Genomic DNA, 25,453 nt, shown 5'->3' on the forward strand with positions numbered 1-25,453 from the left:
ATTTATTGGGTTTTATAGATATTTAGTTTCTTCGTTGGATTCCACAGATCCCCTCCCTTTAAAAAAAAAAATCTGTACTGACCAAGGAGTTAATGATTTTCCCAGTCTCTCCAATACTGTTGTAGATCTTCTGCCTGAGAATTTCTAGGACAGAATCTGGCTCTTCCAGACCAAGCCGCTGAGCACCCCATACTCGGCACACAGCTGAGCACGAGGTTTACGCTGATGCAGGGCGAGGCGTTACCACCCAGCACGCAAAGTTTTCCTTCTTTCAGATCCTTAGCTACAAAAGATCTTCACTAATTTTTGATCCTTCCTGGGTAAGGGCCATGTGGAACACAGGCGAAACACCTCAGAAACTGAAAACTGGAAGAATTAAGTCTGTCATCAAAGCTTGATATTTGCTAAGGAAAACGACCCAGAGAAGCTTTAGAAAATATCTGCTTGTGATTGAACAACAACAAAAAGAACTGAGCTGCACCTGTGAATCAATGTTACAGAAGTGATGCTTTTTTGCACAATAAATATTTGTTTGAAAAAGTGCTTCAATGGGGAAGAGGCAAGATGGCGGAGTAGAAGGACGCTCGTGGGTCACCCTCTCCCACAAATACACCAAGATCCACATCTACAGACCCACTCAGCCAACCAGAGCACCTGCGGAACTCCGACATAACATCGCCCTCTTCAAAAGATAAAGACGCCCAAAATCTGGTAGGAGAAAAGGAAAAAAGAAAGACCAAAAGGCAAAGCAGCGCGGGACGGGTCCCGCGGGGAGGGAGCGGCAAAGGAGGACTGGCGCTCGCTCGCTGGGTCTCCCCTCTCCGGCTGGGAGGCCGGCGGGACGGAGGGGGAGCCTCCGAGGCTCGGATCTGTGCAGAGCAGCCCTTGTCTGACAGAACTAAGTTAAATGGGCACAGAGCGCCCCCCCGACACCCAGCCTGAGACGTGGGCCGGCAGCGACGGGCAGGGCCAGGCTGCACAAGCCGGGCGGAGGCCGGGGCGGCTGCACGGAGGCAGCCCCGGGGGACTGCAAGGGGCTGGGCGCCGTGGCTGTGGGTGTACAGGACAGAACAACCTGGGCCCTCCATAAAACAGCAAGGTTGATGTGCTCTCGGGGGAAGGGTGCGTACCCCCATCTCTGAAAACCCGCGGAAACTTTTCAGGGGAAGAGAGGCGGGGCCCAGGCACAGCCGCCATATTCTCCGGCGCTTAACACCCAAGCGGGGGCGGGGGCGAAACCTGCATCCGCACCGAAGGGCTCAGCAGCCTCAAGGGCCAGACTGAGACGGGCCTACAGCCCGGAGCAGATAGGATCCTTCCATCCTGGTCCCTCAGAGAACTTGCTCCACAAAGACAAACAAGGAGCTGGGTCTTGCCTCGGAGCAGGGACGAGGCTGCCCCTCGGTCTTCCCCGAGCCCACCCGCGGAGCGCGGCCAGGGCGGAGCGCGCAGCCGCACAGAGCAGCGGAGCTACCTGCGGCGCAGGCAGCGGGAGAGCGGCCCCCCGCCTGCCGGGCAGGAACACAGCCCCTGACCGAGGTGCTGGGAGGGGGCACGACCCGCCCTCCTGCCTGGCCAGTCTGCAACATCTGACTGCGGCATCCGGAGGGGCAGTGACCCGCCCGCCCGCAGCAGAGGAGAGCTGCACCTGACCCCGTGTTAGGAGGAGGCGCGATAGGCTTGCCCACAGGTGCTGGGAGCAGCACAGAAGAGGGCGCCAACGGAGGGCCTATGAGAACAAGCTGAGCTTCCAAAACAGGACGAAGACAGAAGGACTTCACATTAAAAGCACACAGACTCCAGGAGAACACCGACAACCCCTTTTTTTTTGTTTTGTTTTTTGTTTTTTTTGTTTTTGTTTTGTTTTTAAATCTGTTTTTACCTGTTCTATTTTCAATTACTCTCTTAATTTTTACTTCTTAATTCATTTCTATTTCTCTTGGGTTTTGATGTCCTGTTATTGATTAGACACAGGCTTCAAATACATCTATTCATCTCCCCACCCCTTTTTTTTTCTTTTCTTTTTAAAGGTTTTAAAAGGACGTCTCAACCCGATTAATACTCTGCTTCAACTCGCTCTTCTATTATTCATTATATACTGTTTTCAAACCCTCTTTCTCCCTTCTTTTAAAAATCTTTCTCTCTCTCTCATTATTTTTTTCTTTTTTTCTTTCTTTTTTTTTCCTAAGTTCTATTCCTAAATAGGCATTAGATAGATAAAATCCTTAAGATCCAAAATAGACAACTGATACTCCATAAACCACAGTGCCAGAGAGGTATGAGCAAGATGAAGAAGCAGAGAAACCTTTCCCAATTAAAAGAACAAGAGGAATCCCCTGAAAGAAAGATCAATGAAATAGACATCGATAGCCTACTAGATCAAGATTTCAAAAAAGGAGTGATCAAATTGCTGAAGGAATTAAAAGAGATAGTGCTTAGAGAGATAAAATATGTCAAAAATGAAATTGAAGCTATAAAGAAGAGCCAAGCAGAATGGGTAAACTCATTGACAGAGATGAGGAATGATCTAATAGCTGTGCAAAGTGGACTAGTTAATGCAGAGGAACAAATTAGTGATCTAGAAGACAGGGCAATAGAAAGCACTCATTCAGAAGAACTACAAGATAAGCAAATAAAAAATAATGATAATAGCATAAGGGACCTATGGGATAATATAAAGCATCCCAATCTTCGCATAATAGGGGTCCCAGAAGGGGAAGAAGGATCAAAGGGGATTGAAAAGGTTTTTGAAGAAAGCATGACTGAAAACTTCCCAAACTTAAAGAAGGAATCAGATATCCAAGTATAGGAAGCTCAGAGGGTCCCAAACAGGAAGAATCCAAATAGACCCACACCAAGACATATCATAATCAAGATGGCCAGAGTCAAGGATAAAGAAATGATTCTAAAGGCAGCAAGAGAAAAGCAAAGAGTGAATTACAAGGGAACCCCCATAAGGCTCTCAGCTGATTTCTCCAGGCAAACAGGCCAGAAGGGAGTGGCAAGATATATTCAAAGCCCTGAATGAAAAAAAGATGCAGCCTAGGATACTTTATCCAGCAAGGCTATCCTTTAGGATAGAAGGAGAAATAAAGAGTTTCATAGACAAAAAAAAGCTGCAGGAGTTTAGCAACACTAACCCCATGCTAAAAGAAATATTGAAAGGGCTATTCTAAATAGAAAAGCAGCAGGATGCTACAGAAATGAGAAACTCACAACTGGAAAGGTGATAACTCATGAATTACAAATAAAGAAAACACGAAATTATAAAAGAAGACATACAAATCACTGAGAGTGGGAGAGGGAGGCAGGGAAATGCAGAATTTTTTTTCTTTCTTTTTTAAATTTTTTTAACAGTAGGATGGGTTTGAGATCATGTTATTATCAGTTTAATAAAAACAAGTATAGGTTAACAGATTTACAAAAAAGGGTAACCACAAGTCAAAAATTTACAAGGGAGTCACAAAAATTAAATAAAATCCATGATAATACAAAGGAAAATTACCAAAGCACAAAAGGAAGAAGAAAGGAACAAAGAGGATATACCAATTCAACTGCAAAGATAAGTTCAAAATGGCAATAAACACACATCTATCATTAATTACTGTAAATGTTAATGGACTAAATGCTCCAGTCAAAAGACATAGGGTGGCAGACTGGATAATAAAGCAAGAACCTTCAATATGCTGCATACAAGAGACCCACTTTAGGGAGAAGGACACATATAGATTGAGAGTGAAAGGATATTCCATGCAAATGGAAAAGCCAAAAAAGCAGGTGTTGCAGTACTGATTTCAGACAAAATAGACTTTAAAACAAAGGCCATAAAGAAAGATAAAGAGGGACATTGTATAATGATTAAAGGAGTGATACAAGATGAAGATATTACACTCATTAATATATATGCACCCAATATAGGAGCACCTAAGTACATACAAGAATTACTAACAGAGATAAAGGGGGATATTGATGGGAATACAATCATAGTTGGAGATTTTAACACTGCATTAACATCACTAGACAGATCTTCCAGACAGAAAATAAACAAGGCAACAGAGAAATTAAATGCTACAATAGAAAAACTAGATTTGGTGGATATTTTCAGAGCTTTACACCCCCCAAAAATAGAATATACATTCTTTTCAAGTGCACATGGAACATTTTCCAGGATCGATCATGTACTTGGACACAAAAGAAACCTCAACAAATTTAAGAAGATAGAAATTATCTCAAGCATCTTTACTGACCACAATGCCATGAAACTGGAAATCAACAACAGAGAAACAAAGGAGAAAAAAAGAAAAGCATGGAGATTAAACAATATGTTATTGAAAAAACAATGGATCAATGAGGAAATCAAAGCTGAAATTAAAAAATACCTTGAGACAAATGATAATGAAAGCACAACCACTCAAAACCTATGGGACACAGCAAAAGCAGTGCTAAGAGGGAAGTTTATAGTGATACAGGCCTTCCTCAAAAAAGAAGAACAATCTCAAATAAACAAGTTAACCCACCACCTGAATCAATTAGGAAAAGAACAACAAAAAGCCCCAAAAAGCAGCAGAAAGAAAGAAATAATAAAGATCAGAGAGGAATTAAATACAATAGAGATTAACAAGACCATGGAAAAAATCAACCAAACCAAAAGCTGGTTTTTTGAAAAAAGTAAATAAAATCGACAAACCTCTGGCCAAACTCACAAAGAAGAAAAAAGAGAGAGTACAAATTAGCAAAATAAGAAAGGAAAATGGAGAAATTACAACAAACAAAATAGAAATACAGAATATCATACAAGAATATTATGAAAAACTATATGGAACCAAACTGGATAACCTAGAGGAGATGGACAAGTTTCTGGAAACATACTGTCCACCAAAACTGAATCAAGAAGAAACTGAACACTTGAACAATCCGATCACTAGAAAGGAAATAGAAACAGCAATTAAAAACCTCCCTACAAATAAAAGTCCAGGACCAGATGGCTTCACCGGGGAATTCTACCAAACATACAAAGAAGAACTCATACCAGTCCTTCTCAAACTCTTCCAGACGATTGAAAAGGAGGGAATACTCCCAAACTCATTCTATGAAGCCACCATCACCCTGATACCAAAACCAGGCAAAGACACTACAAAAAAAGAGAATTATAGGCCAATATCACTGATGAACATGGACGCCAAAATCCTCACCAAAATTTTAGCAAATAGAATCCAACAACACATAAAAAAGATTATACATCATGACCAAGTGGGGTTCATCCCAGGGACACAAGGCTGGTTCAACATACGCAAAACAATCAACGTAATACATCACATCAACAAGAGTAAGGACAAAAACCACATGATCATCTCAATCGATGCAGAAAAAGCATTTGATAAAATTCAACACCCATTTATGATAAAAACTCTCGCCAAAGTGGGTATAGAGGGAACATATCTCAACATAATAAAAGCTATATATGACAAACCTACAGCCAGCATAGTTCTCAACGGTGAAAAACTCAAAAGCTTCCCACTAAAATCTGGGACAAGACAAGGATGCCCACTATCACCACTCCTATTCAACATAGTCCTGGAAGTCCTAGCCACAGCAATCAGGCAAGAGAAAGAAATAAAAGGGATCCAAATTAGAAAAGAAGAGGTAAAAGTGTCATTATATGCTGACGACATGTTACTATATATAGAAAACCCTAAAAGGTCCACACAAAAGCTACTAGAGCTGATTGAAGAATTCAGCAAGGTAGCAGGTTACAAAATTAATGTTCAAAAATCAGTTGCATTTCTTTACACTAATGATAAATCAACAGAAAAAGAAAGTAAAGAAACAATCCCCTTTAAAATAGCACCCAAAGTAATAAAATATCTGGGAATAAATCTAACCAAGGAGGTGAAAGAATTATACACAGAAAACTATAAACCATTGATGAAGGAAATTAAAGAAGACTTTAAAAAATGGAAAGATATTCCATGCTCTTGGATTGGAAGAATCAATATTGTTAAAATGGTCACACTGCCCAAGGCAATCTACAGATTTAATGCAATCCCTATCCAATTACCCAGGACATATTTCACAGAACTAGAACAAATCATAATAAAATTTATATGGAACCATCAAAGACCTAGAATTGCTAAAGCATTACTGAAGAGAAAGAAAGAGGCTGGGGGAATAACTCTCCCAGACTTCAGACAATACTATAGAGCTACAGTCATCAAGACAGCATGGTATTGGTACCAAAACATATAGACCAATGGAACAGAATAGAGAGCCCAGAAATGACCCACAAACTTTTGGTCAACTCATCTTCGACAAAGGAGGCAAGAATATACAATGGAATAAAGACAGTCTCTTCAGCAAATGGTGTTGGGAAAACTGGATAGCAGCATGTAAAACAATGAAGCTAGAACACAGCCTTACACCATATATAAAAATCAACTCAAAATGGATTAAGGACTTAAACATAAGACAAGATACAATAAACCTCCTAGAGGAAAACATAGGCAAAACATTATCTGACATACATTTCAAAAATTTTCTCCTAGAAGAAATAAAAGCAAGAATAAACAAATGGGACCTAATGAAACTTACAAGCTTCTGCAGAGCAAAGGAAACCAGAAATAAAACAAGAAGAAAACCTACGGAATGGGAGAAAATTTTTGCAAGTGAAACCGACAAAGGCTTGATCTCCAAAATATATAAGCAGCTCATACGACTCAATAAGAAAAAAATAAACAACCCAATCCAAAAATGGGCAGAAGACCTAAACAAGCAATTCTCCAAGGAAGACATACAAATGATCAAAAAGCACATGAAAAAATGTTCAATATCACTAATTATCAGAGAAATGCAAATCAAAACTACAATCAGGTATCACCTCACACCAGTCAGAATGGCCGTCATTCAAAAATCCAAAAGTGACAAATGCTGGAGAGGCTGTGGAGAAAGGGGAACCCTCCTACACTGCTGGTGGGAATGCAGTTTGGTGCAGCCACTATGGAAAACAGTGTGGAGATTCCTCAAAAGACTAGGAATAGACTTACCATATGACCCAGGAATCCCACTCCTGTGCTTGTATCCAGAAGCAAATCTACTTCAGGATGACACCTGCACTCCAATGTTTATAGCAGCACTATTTACAATAGCCAAAACATGGAAACAGCCTAAATGTCCATCAATAGGTGACTGGATAAAGAAGATGTGGTATATTTATACAATGGAATACTACTCAGCCATAAAAACCGACAACATAACGCCATTTGCAGCAACATGGATGCTCCTAGAGAATGTCATTCTAAGTGAAGTAAGCCAGAAAGAGAAAGAAAAATACCATATGAGATCGCTCATATGTGGAATCTAAAGACTCACAGACAGAGAATACAGACTTGTGGTTACGGGGGGGTGGAGGGTGGGAAGGGATAGACTGGGATTTCAAAATTGTAGAATAGATAAACAAGATTACACTGTATAGCACAGGGAAATATACACAAAATGTTATGATAAATCACAGAGAAAAAAATGTGACAATGAATGTGTATATGTCCATGAATGACTGAAAAATTGTGCTGAACACTGGAATTTGACACAACATTGTAAAATGATTATAAATTAATAAAAAATGTTCAAACAAACAAACAAACAAAAAAAAACACCTAATCATAAATTTGGGGGAAGGAAGACTGACAATTAAGTAAGAATTGTATAGCTTAATATGTTCAGTCATTAAAAAAACATTTGCATGAAGCATAACTACTCTGTAGGAAGCATTCTATTAAACTCATAGATAAACAATGCAGACATAGCCTTTACCTTCAAAGAGCTTACAGTCTTACACACTGAAGGTGCTCTATAAATACTGATTTTACCATGCTGGCATATATAATAAGTGCTCATAATGATGACATTTAGTCGGTTGTTATGATCTGGCATACAGTTAATGTTGGTTTGTTATGTTTAATAAAGACATGGTTGGCCATTCAAAAAAAAAAAAAGAAAAAGAAAAAGTGCTTCACCTGAATAATCACTGACCCATCCATATACGAAATACACAGAACATACACCTTTGCACATGATTATTAGTAACAACTGATTTTGACACATTAATTTTTTTTAACTGAAGTATAGTCCATTTACAATGTTTTGTGAATTTCTGGTGCACAGAATAATGTTTCAGTCATACATATACATACATAAATTCCTTTTCATATTCTTTTTCATTATAGGTTACTACAAGATACTGACTAGTTCCCTCTGCTAGACTGTAGAAACTTTTAATCTATTTTATATGTAGTGGTTAGTATCTGCAAATCTTGAACTCCCAATTTCTCTCTTCCCACCCCCTTCCTGCCCTGGTAACCATAAGATTGTTTTCTACGTCTGTGTCTATGTCTCTGAGTCAGTGTCTGTTTTAAGTAAGTTCATTTGTGTCTCTCTTTTTTTTTTTTTTTAGATTCCACATATAAGTGATTTTTTAAAATTTCAAGAACCACTTCACAAAAGTTGTGGATATATAACACATCAATTATTAGAGTCAGATGAACAGTACTGGATTCTCTCGGAGAGAAGTGGGGGCATCGCCTTTCTGAGCACTCACAGAAGATGGTGCAGGCCCGTCTGGGACACAGTGTCTGGCGCTGTCTCTTCCTTCTGCATAATTACCAAGGAGGGAAAGTGGATGGCAGAGACTACTTACTTATCTTAGTACCTGCCAGAGTATAAATCAGGATGTTTGTAGTCAGCTATCTCAAACCCTTTTTGAAATACGACTGGAAATTAAATAAGTAAACATGCTATACATGCAATTTCAAGAACGTCCAAGACTACTGAATAAACTATTCAATTCTGCTGAGAAATAGCGGAGGTTTAGGTGAACTTATTTACATGTCAGTTACAGAAATTGAAATTGCTGTTTTATCTATAGCAATAGCTTGATGGTCTAACCTGCCGGCTAAACTCCCCTCATGCAGGCAGAAATCTTACCCTAGACTATCAGACCAGAAGGCCAGGGAGTTATGCTGTAGCAATGAAGATATCTTTTCATCCTCAAATTAAAAACAATGTGACAGAGTTCCCGGTATAATCACTTTAATGAAGTGTAATTTATTTGATCTTTTTGCCAATCTTCCAGAATCACTGCTTTTCTAGAGCCAATTATAAATGTCCAGGGACTTTTCACTTCTCATTATAGGAAACGAAGTTTCTCATAAATAACACACCCTCCCACAGTTTGGGCCCATTTTAGTTTTGTTACGGTGCTTTTCTATATTTTGCACCAAACACAAAATAAACACTTTGCTCCTTACCTTCAACCTGATGCTCAAACTGAGCTTCTGTGGCGTAAGTCATTGAAATGCCAAGTTCAAACAGAAGTAGACCATGACAGACCAACCAGTTGATGCCCTGTCACAATGACACTCTGCCTGTCAGCTTCAAAAACAGCAAGCTGGTACAGTCTGGATCTTCCAGTGATGGGACCAGAAACCTTATTTAGAGAATAGTTTTAATAGTAATGGAAAGGATGCGAAATTTGTGTTATTATTTTTTTGAATTGACTAAACTGATTGTCTTTAAGGAAATAAGGACTTCCTCATTCGGCCTGTTCCACCCCAAGTAACCTGAATGCTTTGTAAAGAGCCACCACAACAAGGGAAGTTGTCACAGGGTAGTGTACCATAATTGGAAACTGGCCTAATGCACCAAAAAATATGAGGAATTTGTGGTCCTAAGCAGGTGACACTGGTAACATCAGCTGGACCTATAGGCCAAAACGGTTATTGAGCCATAATTCTAAGTAGGTTTTCCCTTCAAGACATATCTCCTTCATTCATCTGACCTGACATCTAAGTTTTTTATAGTTCAAACTGAGAAGTACAGAGAGATGCTACGTGACTGGCACTGAGGGGCACTTTTTGTTATCACAGTGTTCTAAGCCCTGATGACCTTGGAGTCTCGTAAATGTCTATGGGCCAGTCAGTCCTTACAAAGCGTCTTCCACCATACAATCTGACAGTTCAACACCCAGTCACTCTTTATAGTTCCTAAAGTAACCATTAAGTGATGTGTATAAAACTTATTAGAATGATCTTTGGGTAATGGTCTTTAGAACTGGTACTTGGTTAGGGAAAAAAATATTGTGACCCCTCCCCACAAAGAAAACACCCATAAAAAAACAGAAAAATCAACCCCAAATTAGACTTCTTTCGGCATTAGTCGTCTTCTAGAAAAAGAATTCAATATTGTTCAGTGCTACTGATCCCTCGGCCAGGTTCTAGCCAGTTGATGATTTTTGTTCCAGACACAATAATTCTGTGAAGGAGACTGCTCAGTACCAAATGCGGAAAAAAAAAGTTTAAAAGGAGAGCTTCTATTTAAGATAAGAATCCTTGAAAGACTATATAGACTGGGAATCGTTCTTCAGATACCCAAGTGTTTTATCTATAATTTTATGTGCTAAAATTGTCCACCTGTCTGAATCACACATCACGTTTTGGTTTTGGTAACAGGGACATCATGCGAAGAAAAAGTTTTCTGTGATTTTAAAAAACGAAAAAAAGTGTCAAGAAACAAAAAGTCTTTCACAACAGTTCAAAAATCCCGAGGCCACACTTATTCATTCACTTGGCTTTCCAGCCCGCCACTGCCTGTCCCCAGCAGCATTATGCAAGCTTACTTAAGAATGCAGAGGAGCTCAGAGGGCTGAAACTTCTATTCCCGTTGCCATGGTGAAAAAAAAAAAACCCCACAAGGAATGAAGATAATGGCCTCCAGCACAAGTAGGGTGGTCTCCAGTATTCCTTTGGAACCCCACCACTGTACTTACAAACAACTATCACAACTTAGAAAGGAACCCCCTGCTTAGGCTCTTCGAAAACATCCCTTCAAACATCATTTCACAGAAACAGGACTTTCCCACATCTCATCAGCAACAATGATACAAAACAAACAAAAGAGCATCAGGAAAGATAAGCATGTTCCTGTCTCTGGGGGAAAAATGGATGAGTAACATTCACAGACACCTCCCACATTTTGGGGAGGTGCAGCTCCCTGTAACACAATCTCAATACATGGATTTTGTACAAAACCACACAGAGGACACTCCCACGGGATGATCAATCAGCACACGGTGGCTTTGGGAGGTTTTCCAAGAGCAAAGTCTCAAAAGAATGTGAACATTTCATTACTTCCTTCTTTTCTGAAGGTTGTTGAATCAAGAAGTCATTGTCCCCTACCAATCTTTGAAGGGAAAAAAAATAAATAATGGCAGGAACCCACAATAACTTCCTCATAGCACATCACAGCTGCTTGGCTTTTAACTAACACGCCATATTTCAGATATTTCACGTTAAGCCAAAGAATTATAAATAAGAGGTGTATTACAGGGAAACCTTCCCAGGTGAATGTCTCTGTCAAAGGGATATTTGAATAAAAGGCTAAATTTATTTTTTATTATGTTATGTTGCCTACAATAAACATATTTCTGCAGAGGCAGTATGACATGTAAGTGTGACTAATCTGTTTACTCTGCACCCTGGGGCCAGTTAATTGCTCTAACTAGGAAAATACCCTTCAACTGTAGTTAGTTAGTGTTTCATCAAAAGGTCACATGCCAGGATCGTTACTACAGATTTGCTGTCTTATTTTTTCCTCTATAATAACGTTAGAAAGTTTTCTAATGGGCCAAACGGACGTCAGAGGCGGGAGTTTCATTAGTGAAGTTGCTGGTGCTTTAAAGTATGTGGACTGGCTAGAGCACAGAGACGTTCTTCATGCGTATGTGTACACACTAGGAGAGTCTAGAAGAATCTAGGTTAGCTATGGAGGGCATAGACCCTCTCAATTGGCTCCTGGGACTTGATTCCAAAATAGTGCATGATTCAGAGCACTTTGGTTGCCTGATCCCAGCTCTTGGGTCAACTGAAGTCCCGCCCCCAGAATAGCGTTGAGTTTATCTCGAGGAGACTCGCTCCTTCACTTTAGCTGTGATGAATGCACCTAAGAGGACAGAGAGCTGGGATCCTGATGAGCTTCAGAAAAGACACTCTCAGGTGAGAGCCTGATGGCTGAAAAATATATGAGTGAAAAGTTCTGTTCTGATGATGCTTCTGTATTTGTAGTGGGCAGGCCAGGGAGGTAAGCTATAACCCTCACCTACCTCTAAATATGAGCAAACACTGCTTACTGTTTCCAAAATTCAATTTCCTCTTCTGGGGCACACACTAAAACTACATTCATCAGCCTGTCTTCAGTTGGAGGTGGGCATCAACGGAATTCGAGCCAAGAGCATGCGAGAGAATGTGATGAGGGACATTACGAATCATGGCTTTTAAAATAATGCAGTCCCTCCATGCTCTTCTCACCCCTTCTGTCAGGAGTGAGCCGAGGCTCAGGGATGGTACCCATATAGGAGGAGCCTGGGTCCTTGAACCATCGTATGGGAAGCTGACTAGTAATATCCACCTGGACTGTAACGTCAGCTAGAGATAAACTTTTCTTGTGTTTCAGCCATTATACATTCTTGGGTCTATTAATATGGTTCAGTGCACCTAACTGACCAGGAGACTATCACTCTTTACCAAAAAGAACCTAATAACTCTGTACGACCAGACTGAATGAGAACAGTTTGAACACATCTACCTCCCAGGGGTCAGCACACTGTATTTGCAGAGTATCTGAGAATAATGTTGTGTCTGGGAATTAGCAGACAAGGTCTTGACTTTCTGAGAATGACCACGACTCCTACATCTTTTGAATTTTGTTCTTTTTTATTTTCTGTCTTCCAGGAATCACAGTAGGAATCACAATGATGCCACACAACTAAAAACAGCAACTGACGATAATTGAACCAGGTTTCTGAAACCGTTCCCAGAATTGCATGCATCTTAATTCATTTAATCTTTATAAGAACCCTAGGAAGGAGATGCCACAATTATCCTCACTTTATAAGCAAGGAAACGAGTAAGGAGAGACGAAGTGTTTACCCAAAGTTACACGGCTTCTAAGGGACGCAGAGGGGACTTGAAGCCATGCAGCTGGGCACCAGGGCACAAGCCCTTCTTTTAACCTGATCACCATGCTGCGGTCTCCAGATGACCACAAAGATGAACGAGCTTTGCCTTTGCCCCAACGAGTTTATAAAATCTGGTATAATGCAAGGTAGTACATATCACTAAATGGCATACAAAATATTGTGGAGTTTCAAAGAAGAGGGAGATAATATCCAATCAAAGAAATCTGGAATATTTTATGGAGGAAAATAGCACTTGTTCTTCATTTTAATTCAACTGAACACACTTCCACTGAGCACCAGTCTTGTGGCAACTCTTCAAAGAGTTTCCAGCCAAATAATCACTACAAACTGTATCCACACTATTGTGCACTCAGGGAAATAGTCTACCATTTAAAGTAAGAAAAGGAGATTTGAAAAGATACAAAATAAGTTTGTATTTGAACGTCAAATCCTGAGCTAATTTGTGTTCCTTTTTAAAGTATGTCTGAGATGAGTTTTTCCGGCCGTGTTACTTTCTTTAATATGCGAGCATGTGTTTGCATTTGCACAAGTGTGTTGAACTCTCGCACGCATTTTGAAAAGTGCCCAGACAAGGGCTTGGCTCAAAGCATTTCATAAAATGAATATCACCTTATAACCTATACTCAGATTAAAGAACAAACTGTGCCTGGCCCCTCAGAAGTCTTCCCTCTGCTCTTTCTCAATCACCACCCTGTCCCAAGGGTGAACATTATCCTAACTTCTAGCAGAACAGACTCGTTTTGCCTCTCTTTGTGCTGATACACATGGAATCATAAATTCTGTACTCTTGTTAAGGCTTCTTTCATTCAGCGTTATGTCTGTGAGATGTCTGTGTCATCCATGTTCCTTAGTGTCATTCTAATCGGTTTACTGTCATTGCTGCATGGCAGTCCATTGTGAATATACCATAGTTTATCCACTCTGCTGTTGCTAGGCATTTTGACAGTCTTCAGGTTTTATTTGCTACAAAAAGATGCTTCTATGAACATTCTCATATATGTCTTTTGAAGCACATATCTGCATATTGCTGTTTGGAACATACCTAGGACTGGAATTCCTAGATCATAGGGTATATAGGCATTTAAAAAGGTATATCCTACCTGGACATTAAGCTCATGTCACATGTGGGAGTCACACCCAAGTCACATCAGAAAGCCTTGATAAAGTAAGTGTTGGCTGTGAGAATGGAAGTGTCAGCATTCAATGACATTGTAGATCAACTAAACTTCAATAAAATTTTTTTTTTTAAAAAAGAAGTATCAACATTCACACAATATATTCTTCCTAATTAGTCTTTCGAGAGTCAGATTCGCACCAGCGCTCAGTGGCAGCCTACCAAAGGGACTGCCTCTGTCATTTTCCAAGAAACTGCTTTAAACTCTCACACTGAACTTGAGGACACGTGCTCCGGACATCCAAAAATGTCCTCATGGTCGATTTGGCTGGAGTGCAGGTAGGACGCAGACCCCTGCTTTTGGTGTTACAAGGCTCAGGGGAATCTCCTTATGACACTTTTATTCACTTGTTTTTTCTCATTCTAGTGCAATGAAGTAAGTTTCACATATAATGTGTCAAGTCCCTATGGCTGTGGGCTCATTTTTTTTGCCATCTGTGTTAAAACATGCTATGAAATTTTTGCCTATGAAACTTTAACAAAGGGCATAATCATGCCAATAATTTGTCTTATCTCTGCCCAAACACCTAAACAACATAATCCCTTGGCAGTAAAGGGTTTTTCCATGCCTATTGGCATTTAGACCCTTGGGAGTGTTAGACAGTTTGGGATAGACTGAAAAATAACACAACCCAGCATGTTAACTTATTTCAAAACATAAATTAAATTACTAGACCCGGGCCAAGTCAATGTCTCTGTGAAGACACTGGGCCTGGTACTTTTCTTAAAAACACTTAAAACTGAAGGGATCACTCAGATTTTAAAGTCTGGGTTTCTTCTTGTTCCTAACCCTCAGGGAGCACGTGTCAAGGTGACTTGGTGAAGACACATACCTCAGCTCCTAGGACAGGCCAACTTGGCCTGGTTTAACTTGGGCTGTGCTTTTTTGTAATAGCAACCCAGGACGGAAACATCTGGAAAAATACCATGACTGAGCTGGTGGGATCAAAGACTGAAGTGAAACGGTCTATTCTTTTTCCAGGAACTGACAGAGTGTAGAATGAAATAACTCAGTTGGGCATGAATCCTGTCGGATTTCTGAAAGGCTTGTATATCACTGTATTGCCGCACCAGAGAGCTGAAGGAAGTGTAGTTCAGCAAAGTTGAGGAAAAATAAATCTTGGTGCATGTGTGTCTGCGTTTATACGTGTGCACACAGCAAGGGCACACACACGTGCCAGACAACTCAAGCTGTAATCAACATGTGCATAGCGGATTCCTCTGATGGCAGGGACAACTTGCCATAAAAATATCAAAAAAAAAAAAAAAAAAGAAGAAGAAGAAGACAAAAACCAGCTGAAGAAACGCTTAAGTCCTGAATTGCATTTGCAAAGAAGCATCTTGGCCCCCCACTGGACTGAATTCCAGAGGCACTGGCTGTCTGGTTTATCCTTGCTCTGGTCAGCGACTGGGTCAGGGTCTGGTACACAATTTGCAATAACCAAAAGTCTATTGAGTGGAGAATAAATAAATTTATAAGTGAATGGAAAACAGATAAAACAAGCAGCCAAGCTCCATAGTCCAAGTGCTGAATTCGACTCTTCTCAAAACCTTCCCCGTAGGCAGTCAATTTATCTCCTTGACCTTTAGTAACTATATTAAGAAACAAGGAGAGAAAAGAAAGCAATACTTACCTAGCTTGAGTGGGTATTTGATACTTAGGTATTTACAGAATAGGGACTAAAAAGACCTTTTAGATGTCACCTCTCTCTTTCTCTGCCCCTGGGAAGTGTTTAATGAGAAACAGAATGGATGTAATTTGAAGACACGTCCAAAAGATGAGATTACGCAGTTTTCCCATGTGATCTCTGAAAGTAGAGCACTGAGTAAACATAAACTATAGAGGGAATGGTGAATAAAAATTAGTATGAGCTGAAGTCTTTGCTAGGATTATGAATATTGAAATGTTTGGAGGGAGAAATATCTGAACAGTTAGAATCAGGTTCTATGACTCACACAAAGATTCTGCCCTGGAATATAAACCCCAAAGGGCTGGTATCGGTATCTGTTTTGTCCATTAATGTAGCCCAGGGATCTAGGACAGTGCCTGGCACTTTATAGATGCTCAGCACAAAACTGCTGAATGAATAAATAAACCTTATAATGTTAAAATGAGAAAAAAAAGGTGGGGGGGGAGAAGGCATCAAATGCTATTGTATTGGTTACATTAGTTGGCAAGTTCATTTACTTTACATCTTCTCAACTGAAAATCGAAGCCATTAATGCTGTCTGACTATATAATGATACTTTTTAAAAAATATTTATTATTCTTTAAACCTTTTTTATGCTTTTTTTTCCCCCTGTGGTGGGGTCTGGGGAATTAGGATTATTTATTTATTTATTTAGTGGAGGGACTAGGGATTGAACACAGAACCTTGTGCTAACCTAACGCTAAGCACATACTCTACCACAGAGATATACCCTCCCCCTCCGTAATGATACTCATGATTGTACAGTTTAAAGGATAAAAAGATAGAGAATAAAAGGTATTCTCTCTTCTCCCACCTTGAGTTCCTTTCCCCTACAAGCTCTTAATGTTTGGGCACTGAAGTCAAAAACTTGAACCCAAAATACAGCAGAATCAGATTCACCCATTTAATGTATGATGCATTATTTAGTTGCAAGAAGGAAGAGGAAGTGCCAGCTTTCTCTCTTTCACACCTTGGGTGAACATAAATCAAATACAGGGAAGTTGCAAAGCCGTTGCGCAGTTTTTAAACTTTTGTAAGTCTGGCGTCAGAGGTGGTAGAGATCATTTGCAAATGGCATGCAAATCGAATTTTCTTCCTCAAGTTGTTAAAACCTCAGTCTGCTAGTGCTGGGACCTATTTTCACCTCGTCGCCTATAATAGGCAGATAAACATTTGTCACAGGCAACCATTTAAATGATGAATAAATACATTTCGTGCAATCACATAAGGTTGTTTTCATAAAGGTGAAACATACCTGTTTTAAAGCGTCATAGGCAGGCTGCTTCCGTCCTTGCCCACACACTTAGGTTATTACACATTCAGAAAAGCCCACAGAGGTATGGAGGCTACTCCCAACTCCAGGAAGAAACAAAGGCCGAACAACAGGCCAAGTTGCTTTTATCAGACGGCGTATCAGCGTCTTTTCTCTCCAGTGAAATCACTCTGGCTTATTCATACCCTCTTGAGAAACAAGACCATAAAGACTAACTAGCCACCCTTTCTTCCCAAGGCAGTGTCTGCGGGCAGCCATGGTGAGAAGAATCCGTGCGAATCCCTTGACTCTGACTCGCGTGCTGCAGATTGACAAGGCTAAATTAGGTCCTAGCAGCTGAATAATATTAAATGAGGCAAGGGCTGCACGGGGGAATCCACAGAGCCTGACACTCCTAAAAGCATGAATTGGAAGCCAACATGGGAGTTTTTATTCTGCTTTTTATAAAATGCATCTTTTTGGTGCCCCCTCTCATTTCATTGACAGCATCTCTCACTTTCCTCCCCCTCACAAGGGCAAGGAGTCGGGAGGAAGGAGTCATTTCAAGGATGAAGTTTCCTTCAGCAGGATTCTTCCTTGTTAGCCATTCTGCAAAAGTTCATTAGCTGAATAAACCATTCTCCGCAGACCTCATCTTTATTCCTGGCTCCCGACCCCTCCCCCTTCCCTTTCTTTTTAACCTTTCAGCGCAGAATTCAGTCTTTGTGGTAGTCTGCACATCAGCGAACTCCCGCCCAGCCCCGGGGAGCTGCTGGGCCAGGCAGGGGTGACTCTGTGGGCTGCATTCCAATTCAGTGAGGTGGTGACCGGGTACCCAGCCCCAGCCGTCGAATGGGCCCTGTGTCTGGGTATGATTCATAACACAAACATGTTTAGAAAGCAAAAGAAAGGAAGACAGAGGCATGGGATTTGGAATCCTTCAGTCAGTATTGTTGGAAGACTGAGAGCATCACGGGGGGAGAGAAAGAGGATTTATTCTCATGCCCTGGCGGAACTCAATCCATAGGCAGATCTGCGTCCAAAGAAGGCCAGTGACATTACACATCTTCTAAAATGAGCTCCAATTGAAACAAAACAAAACTCTCAACTACTCTTCCCAGCCCACCGCCCGCTTCTACTCTGTCATGGCAAAATAAATAACATGAATGAATGAACGGATGAATGAGTGAATGAAATAAATAAGTCCTATTTGACTGTGGCCAGTTTTGCCTATAATTTTTTTTTCTGATGAATAATGTAGGGGCAGAAGCTGAATATGCTGCTAATGCTATTTTTTGAGATCTGGGGGGAAAATGCTGCAAGGATGTTTAAATATTCAATGAACTTAAAGAACAAATTAATTTAGGTGTCCTCATTCATTCACATAGAGTGCAACAGATTCAAAACTGAATAAGTGATAGGCTAGAAATATATTCTGATTCCTAAAATAAAACTTTTAAGGAAAAGATGAAAGCTTTTGTTTTTTTGTTTTTTTAAAGGATGCAACATGGTGAATATTGGAGTAAAAAAGAACTAGCCATGTCTTATTTTTGTACTAACCCCTTATTTTTAATAGATTTATGTACATTTCACATTTTATCCAGCAATCTCCTATAAGTAACGCACGTGGGTGGATGTTAAAAACGGTAGAAGCGAGTATCACTTTGAATGTGTGCAGACACGGATGTTTATCATGCACTTTAAATGACAGACGTCTGCAAAACCCTCATTAAGGCAGAACTCCTTAAAGCTCCAAATGGCAGCTGCACATTTTCTTCAGCTATCCAACTAAAATATCTGATTTAGTCACAGAAATCTCACAATATTGTCTTACCTTTGGGAAATTAAAAATTCCCCTTTCCCATTTTATACTCTCCATAATCGCTGGCATTAACGTAAAATACCCACCGTGGTCAACCAGCCTGGAGGACTTCGTGGTATATAAACAGTCTCACTCATCCTAAGCTGCGGTGGAGAGTAAAGGTGGGAAGTGGATTCCAATATTTAATGATATACAAGACACTGCCCAATGACCAACACGAGGATTCCAGACTCACTGCTTCCGAAATATTTCAGCAACGTTACTCTGCCCCTTCTCTTTCTCTCTCCCTCTTTCTCTCTCTCTCTTACTCTCTCTCTCTCTGTCTTAAAGAAATAGCTAGTGGGCAGATTTAAGTCCACTTCATCAACAGGTCTACATTTTAAATGCTGGGTTTGCTAATCCATCCACAGTTGACTAAAAGAGTCCCACGAAATCCAGGACAGTCTACACTCCCTGATGTACTGACCTCAATCTTGCTTACAAAAGAGAGCAAACACTTTTAAATGTGGAATAGATGATACAGAATAATGGGTTGTTTTTCTACCCTGGGACTTCTTGCTTCTTTTAAAGCGCAAGCATAATTTCATCTCTCTCTTCAGTAAGTTTAGACTGATGTCATTGGTGGGACCACAGTGGTCTAAGGTCAAAGTCTTTTATATCATGGAACAAAGAAAGAGAGGAACATTTTCAGGCAGCTTTGGATGAAATGGTTTCAAAACCCATTTGGTATTCTCACCCTTTTCTCTTTAAAAAAAACTGAAAAAAGTATTACGATTCTTATTTAATAAATGAATTAAAAATTCTAATTAAAAAACTTTACAACCAATAAATTCCGCATTTACTGTGTGTGAAATGGGAGTTGGGTTACCATTCTCAAATTAATTAAAAAGTTTTAACTTCTACTAAGACTGTTACAGTCTTAATTGTCTGGGGAATGTGGTTTAAGTTCATAATTCCTTCCAAATTCTAATCTTTATTGAAATGCTTAATCATTATGAGTTCTGCCCATACTAGCCCCTAATTTTAAGAAACAACAAATTCCCCTGCTGACAGAGAGTTCAGAAATGATTCTTCTTTGTTTCTTAAGGGTCTCTGCACAATTTGAGGCTTGTCAATATACACGAGGATTAAGTAAAACTTTTTCTAACGGTATTTTTAAAATCCAAGTACTTTTTCTAACTGTTAATAACTGTTACTATTTCCTTGGCAGAAGTAAAAATGGAGGGAGTAATGGTTTTCAATAAAGTGACCAAATGCACAAAGAGGTTTTACAGAGAAAACACACAGCTTAATAGCTCATGTGTTCCTAGAAGGTCTGGATCACCAGCTGTGTTTGCACCTGCTAGGCTGCCCCTCGGCCTTTATATTATCAGGGGAGCCTCCTTCAAACTGTTCGCCCGCAGCTCTCTTCGTAACTAATGCAAACCACACCCTCGAAATAGAACTTACTTCCCAAAGCCTCTGGAGTGTCTGGAGATTATGGTCTGGGCTCCGAGGCAATCTTCAACACGCAGAGTTGACAGCCTGTGCCTGCCAGTGTCGTCTATACCTCAACTTGAACCCCTTTAGCTGGGTTTGATTCGTGGACCATTCATCCTTTGTGTCTCATTTCTATAGGTAGCAGTTAGTGTAAGCATTATGAGGGGAAAAAGTAAGACTTTGCCATTGGAGAGAACTGGTCTCAAGGAAGGAAAGAGAGTGTCTACATCCAGAAACTGGGACCCACCTCACCAGGTTCTTTTAACCCACTGAAATTACCGGAGTTCTTTTGTACGCAGGTATAACCCAAGACCTCCTTCAAGAATGGGCTGGTGAAAATCAAGAAAAGTGAGCTTGGTGTTATTTGGGGAAGAAAGAAAATGCCCTCAGACTTTCAGCAAGGAAGGGGAAGGGAACTTTGTCAAAAGTTAGACAACTTTCGAAAGGCAGCTTGAACGCCTTGGAAGAACTGTATTTTCACTTCCACTGTGAGAGATACTTGAGGGAGAGAAACATGGTGAGAGGAGGAAAAGGAGGATCTTCCCGGGATGTGGCTGCAAATAACAACTGGAAGCAAGATCAGAATTACTGTGAATTCTCCAGTCTGTCTGCCCAGCAGTCCTGAAGTTACCTGTCCTGAAAGAACTTTTCCTCCTTTCCTACACTGCTGTTCTTGGAAACAGCGATATCTCGTCTTTCAATTCTCAAAACTAAGAAACCATTTGGAAACAGAATTGAAAAGGAGTTGTGCTCTTAACATTTCTGTTTTGCCAGGACTATCTTATTCCCAGTGGTGGCAATATCTCATATCTGTCTATCAGATCATAAAAAAAACCGAAATTACAAACGCAGAAGTGCCTATTTATTTTCCTGTCATGTCCCCAACAGACAGGCTGTCAATCATGGAGAAAAGCCAAAAGATTGAAAGTGGAACCTCCAAATGCACCAGTGCGATGCCTGGATATCATATTTGCTTATTGGTTTAAAACTCAATTAGAAAGATGTTTCTAAAATATTTTTCAAAATATAACTAAAAATTTAAAATGACTCTTTAGAGATTTTATTTAATGTTAAATTCATAAACCTTTAAGCCTTAGGTTATAGGTTCATGTTAGGTTCATAACATCCTAATGGCACACATGCTGTGATGAAACAGATTCCAGCTTTCTGACTGATCCTACATATTGGAAGAATTTAAAAACCATTCTCAGTGTCATTTAGATGATTTCATTGAGTGAATGACAGGCCACTGTTCCAATTTTTGTTTCACAAGGTATGAAATCAGATGTTTCATACCAATAATTATCATCATTTCCAAATGAACATTTACTTGGCAACATCCCATGTTAACGGACCGACAAGTTCAAGGTTCCAAGTTCAACCCCACTGAGAAACAATGGAGAGATGAATGGGGCCATTTTGGAAATTCACAGCTGTCATCTGTTTCTACTTACCCAAAGCAAGCCAATAAAAGGATCTAGGTGGGAGTGGAGAGTGGAGAAAGGTTGAAAAGTGATTTCAGAATGCTGTAATTTGGAGGCTAGCTATATGAACAAGGCCATTTATATAACATATTTGAATTCTGTTCCCTTATATGGTAAACTACACACACACACACACACACACACACACAAAACCAACCTGAGGAATATGACTGCTCATGAGGACACTCAGGTAGACTAGCTGTCTGAAAACTTGGCTAGCCCCATAATAGAAAGATGGAGGGAGTACAAACAATCAGCTTGGGTGATTGAGTGACTCATTCATTTTTGCTTAAATCTTCAGGAGATGACCTCGCCTCACGTCTTGTTTAGGAGATTTTTGTCAGAGATGATCATGGATCAATATCCTCTGGAAAAGTACCAGGAAATGGCAAGGTATGAAAGCAGTTATGCTGCGATGATGATCTGTATAAATGGCAGCAGACTACATGGTATGTTTTGATGTTAGGTGTTTTTAATTTTAAAAAAAGTGATGCTGGTGTATTTCATTTCAAGAAGAAAATACAGTGGGTGACAGCCACAAGTTTCTTATGAAAATAAACATTTTAATCCCCAAAGCTCTCATTCCAGCCACCTTTCCTCAGCAGTTTAGTTTAGGTCAGGAGCCTCATTTGTGTGGCTTTTGCTGGAGCCAAGGCTCAGTGAAAGGACATTCCACATGCATCATGCTTAGCAGGCCTCTTACAACACTCTACCTCAGACACTACACATGCATTTACCTGGCTGGAATATCCTCAACCCTGCACTATGCCAGATGACTTTAGTTAAGTCTTGCTTCAGGAATAGTTGAAGCATAGACTTTTCAAACACACAATGAAATGAAATATTCCAAGTTATACAGACTATAAGCAGAAAGTTCAGCCTACATGGGATTTCACAAGTTTCTATAGCTGAGCATTAGATCATAAAGCACCATCATGTCTCTTCTTTTATTTCCCTTAATTATCCCATGTTCCAGGGGTAAACAGCAGTTCATCTGTTCTCTCCATAAGACAGAAACTCTTAGTACTGAACACATTTTCAAAGTATCAGGTGTCAAAATGTCTGTCCTCTCCCTGTCTGACAATTAGTCTGCTCTCTCATCCATTGCTGCTGTGGGGAAACTCTACACTCCTGGGTCACTGATGTGTGCATTTGGTTAAAGTCTTTCCCCTGTTTTACAAACTGGACTGTCAATGTGAACGTGTAACCACTACCTTCTATATAATCGTACAGATTGATCCTGGCTAAATGGGGTGGGTCAGAAGAACAGACCTTTGGAAGACAAGTCACAACCGAGTTGACAATACTTAGGTTACGGGTTGGATCCAGACCTCAGGTGGATAGCAGCTATTCTTCAGAAAGTCCACAGAGGTGGAACTAATCTAGATACCTCACGCAAGTGAAATCAGGTTGGCTTAGTTTTAAAAGCTTCAAGCAGAATAATATTTATCTATCTCAGGAAATAAGCATATCTGGCTAATCAGGTTGCCTTTTACATGTGGTTCTCTCTTTTTTTTTTTTTGGCTTGAATAACTCTGAATAGAAAAAAAAGGTCCTCACTTTTTGCTCTAAAATGATTACAAATCTATTTGGTTTATTCTGTAAGCCTTTCCTTTTCCAGATAACCCATTTGCTATGCCTGTCATATACCAGATACTCTGCTAGGCAGACTCGGAGGATAAAATGGTGAGCCAGACAGACCACAGTCCCCAACACCACGCAGCTACGGTACAGTGGGAGAAGCAGACAGCGGAGAATTCAAACACTCTCACAAAGGCTCTGATAGGAGAAAGGCAGGGTGCTTCAAGGCATGCAAAGGAGAAGCATCAAACTCAGCTTGGTAAAAGGAAAGCTTCTGGGGAAAAATAACATATCAGCTGAGACATGGAAGATGACGCGTACGCACTAGGAGGTGCGGAAGAGTGATTCCAGGCGCAGGGGAGGGCGTCTGTGAAAGACCTGAAGGAGTTTCAGTGATGAGTCAAACATGAGAAAGGGACTAGAGAGAGAAGCGATAAAGCGGGGGCAGGGCGCACTTGACCTTCTGTAAGTCACGTTGATTAGTCTGCGTTCTTTTTCCAAAGCCGTGAGGAGTTGTAGAAGGAGTCTATGCAATACTGGGCCATGATTCTATTTTAGAACGCTCATGCTGGCTAGAACTGGATTAGAAGTGGGAGAAACTGGACCAGGTAAAACCAGCTGGAGGATTATAGCTGGCATCGAGGGATGACGGTGGCATGAGCTACAGGAAAGGTGGTGGGAGGGAAGTAAATAAAATCTCCTTTATGTTGAGTTCCTGTAAACCAGTATAAATAAATACAGGAATAAATATTTTAAAGAGTATATGCAAAATAGTTTTATACAATTATGGTTGTTCCTAAAGGGTTCATGCATTCAAATGAAAAAATAAGCACGAATTATGTGAAATTAGATAATAACATGAAAGGGCTTTTCAGAATAGTTTGATCTTAGATTTTGGAAAGTCAATGAAAATTAGAGAAAGTAGATTTCCATCTTAGCATCTCAATCTCACAATTTGGAGCATTAAATTGCATTTAAGTAAATGTAAGTTGTGAAAATGAGAAACACCAAGTAGTCATGGAGAGACTGCCAAATAAAGCTGTCAACAATCACACTATGAGCTCAGCCTCATCACGCTGATAATAATAATTTGGTCTGTGAAGGATCTATATTGTGTGACTATGACGTACAAGGGCACATGAGTCAAAGAGATTGCAAAGTGCAGCCCCAGAAAAATTAATTTCTTTATGTGCCAGGCACAGAAATAGGCAGTGAGAAATCCAAGTTAAAATTATGGGGGTTTTTACAAAGTTAAAAGAGTGTTATTACAATTTTTCAAAATGATGAAAACGTCCTGTATGAAACCTATAATTTCAGAGATCTGGAATCTACATGGCTGTAACATCTCACTTGTGTCTTTAAACGAATATGAAAGTGAGAGGCAGGGCACCATACATTGCTAGACTATTTCCCAGAGCTCTTAGAAGTAACAGGGCAAAGTATCTTTGCATTTTTTAACTGCTAAAGTTACAGTTTTATTTTGTATCCTTAAATTGTTTTAGACAGATTTACTAAGTATAAATGACACACAGTAAATTCTACATATTTAAAGTGTGCAATTTGATAAACTTAGGCATGTGTATCTATCCATGAAACCGTGGCCACAATCAAGATAACAAACTCCCTATGTCCATCAACGAATGACTGGATAAAGAAGATGTGGTATATTTATACAATGGAATCCTATTCAGCCATAAAAACCAACAGCGTAACGCCATTTGCAGCAACATGGATGTTCCTGGAGAATGTCATTCTAAGTGAAGTAAGCCAGAAAGAGAAAGAAAAATACCGTATGAGATCACTCATATGTGGAACTAAAATAAATAAATAAATAAATAAATAAATACAAAACAGAAACGGACTCACAGACATAGAATACAAACTTGTGGTTGCCAAGGGGGTGAGGGGTGGGAAGGGATAGACTGGAATTTCAAAATGTAGACTAG

At 40.0% G+C, this 25,453-nt stretch overlaps 1 protein-coding gene across 3 annotated transcripts in view; it reads right to left on the reverse strand.

The window, feature by feature from the left end:
• LHFPL6 (LHFPL tetraspan subfamily member 6) overlaps window positions 1–25,453 on the reverse strand; it is a 203,291-nt gene that overhangs the window by 46,511 nt on the left and 131,327 nt on the right. The gene's annotated exons all lie outside the window — the stretch shown is intronic.

The sequence above is a fragment of the Vicugna pacos genome, chromosome 14, assembly GCF_048564905.1.
Source record: "Vicugna pacos chromosome 14, VicPac4, whole genome shotgun sequence".
In the NCBI taxonomy this organism is placed as follows: Eukaryota; Metazoa; Chordata; class Mammalia; order Artiodactyla; family Camelidae; genus Vicugna; species Vicugna pacos.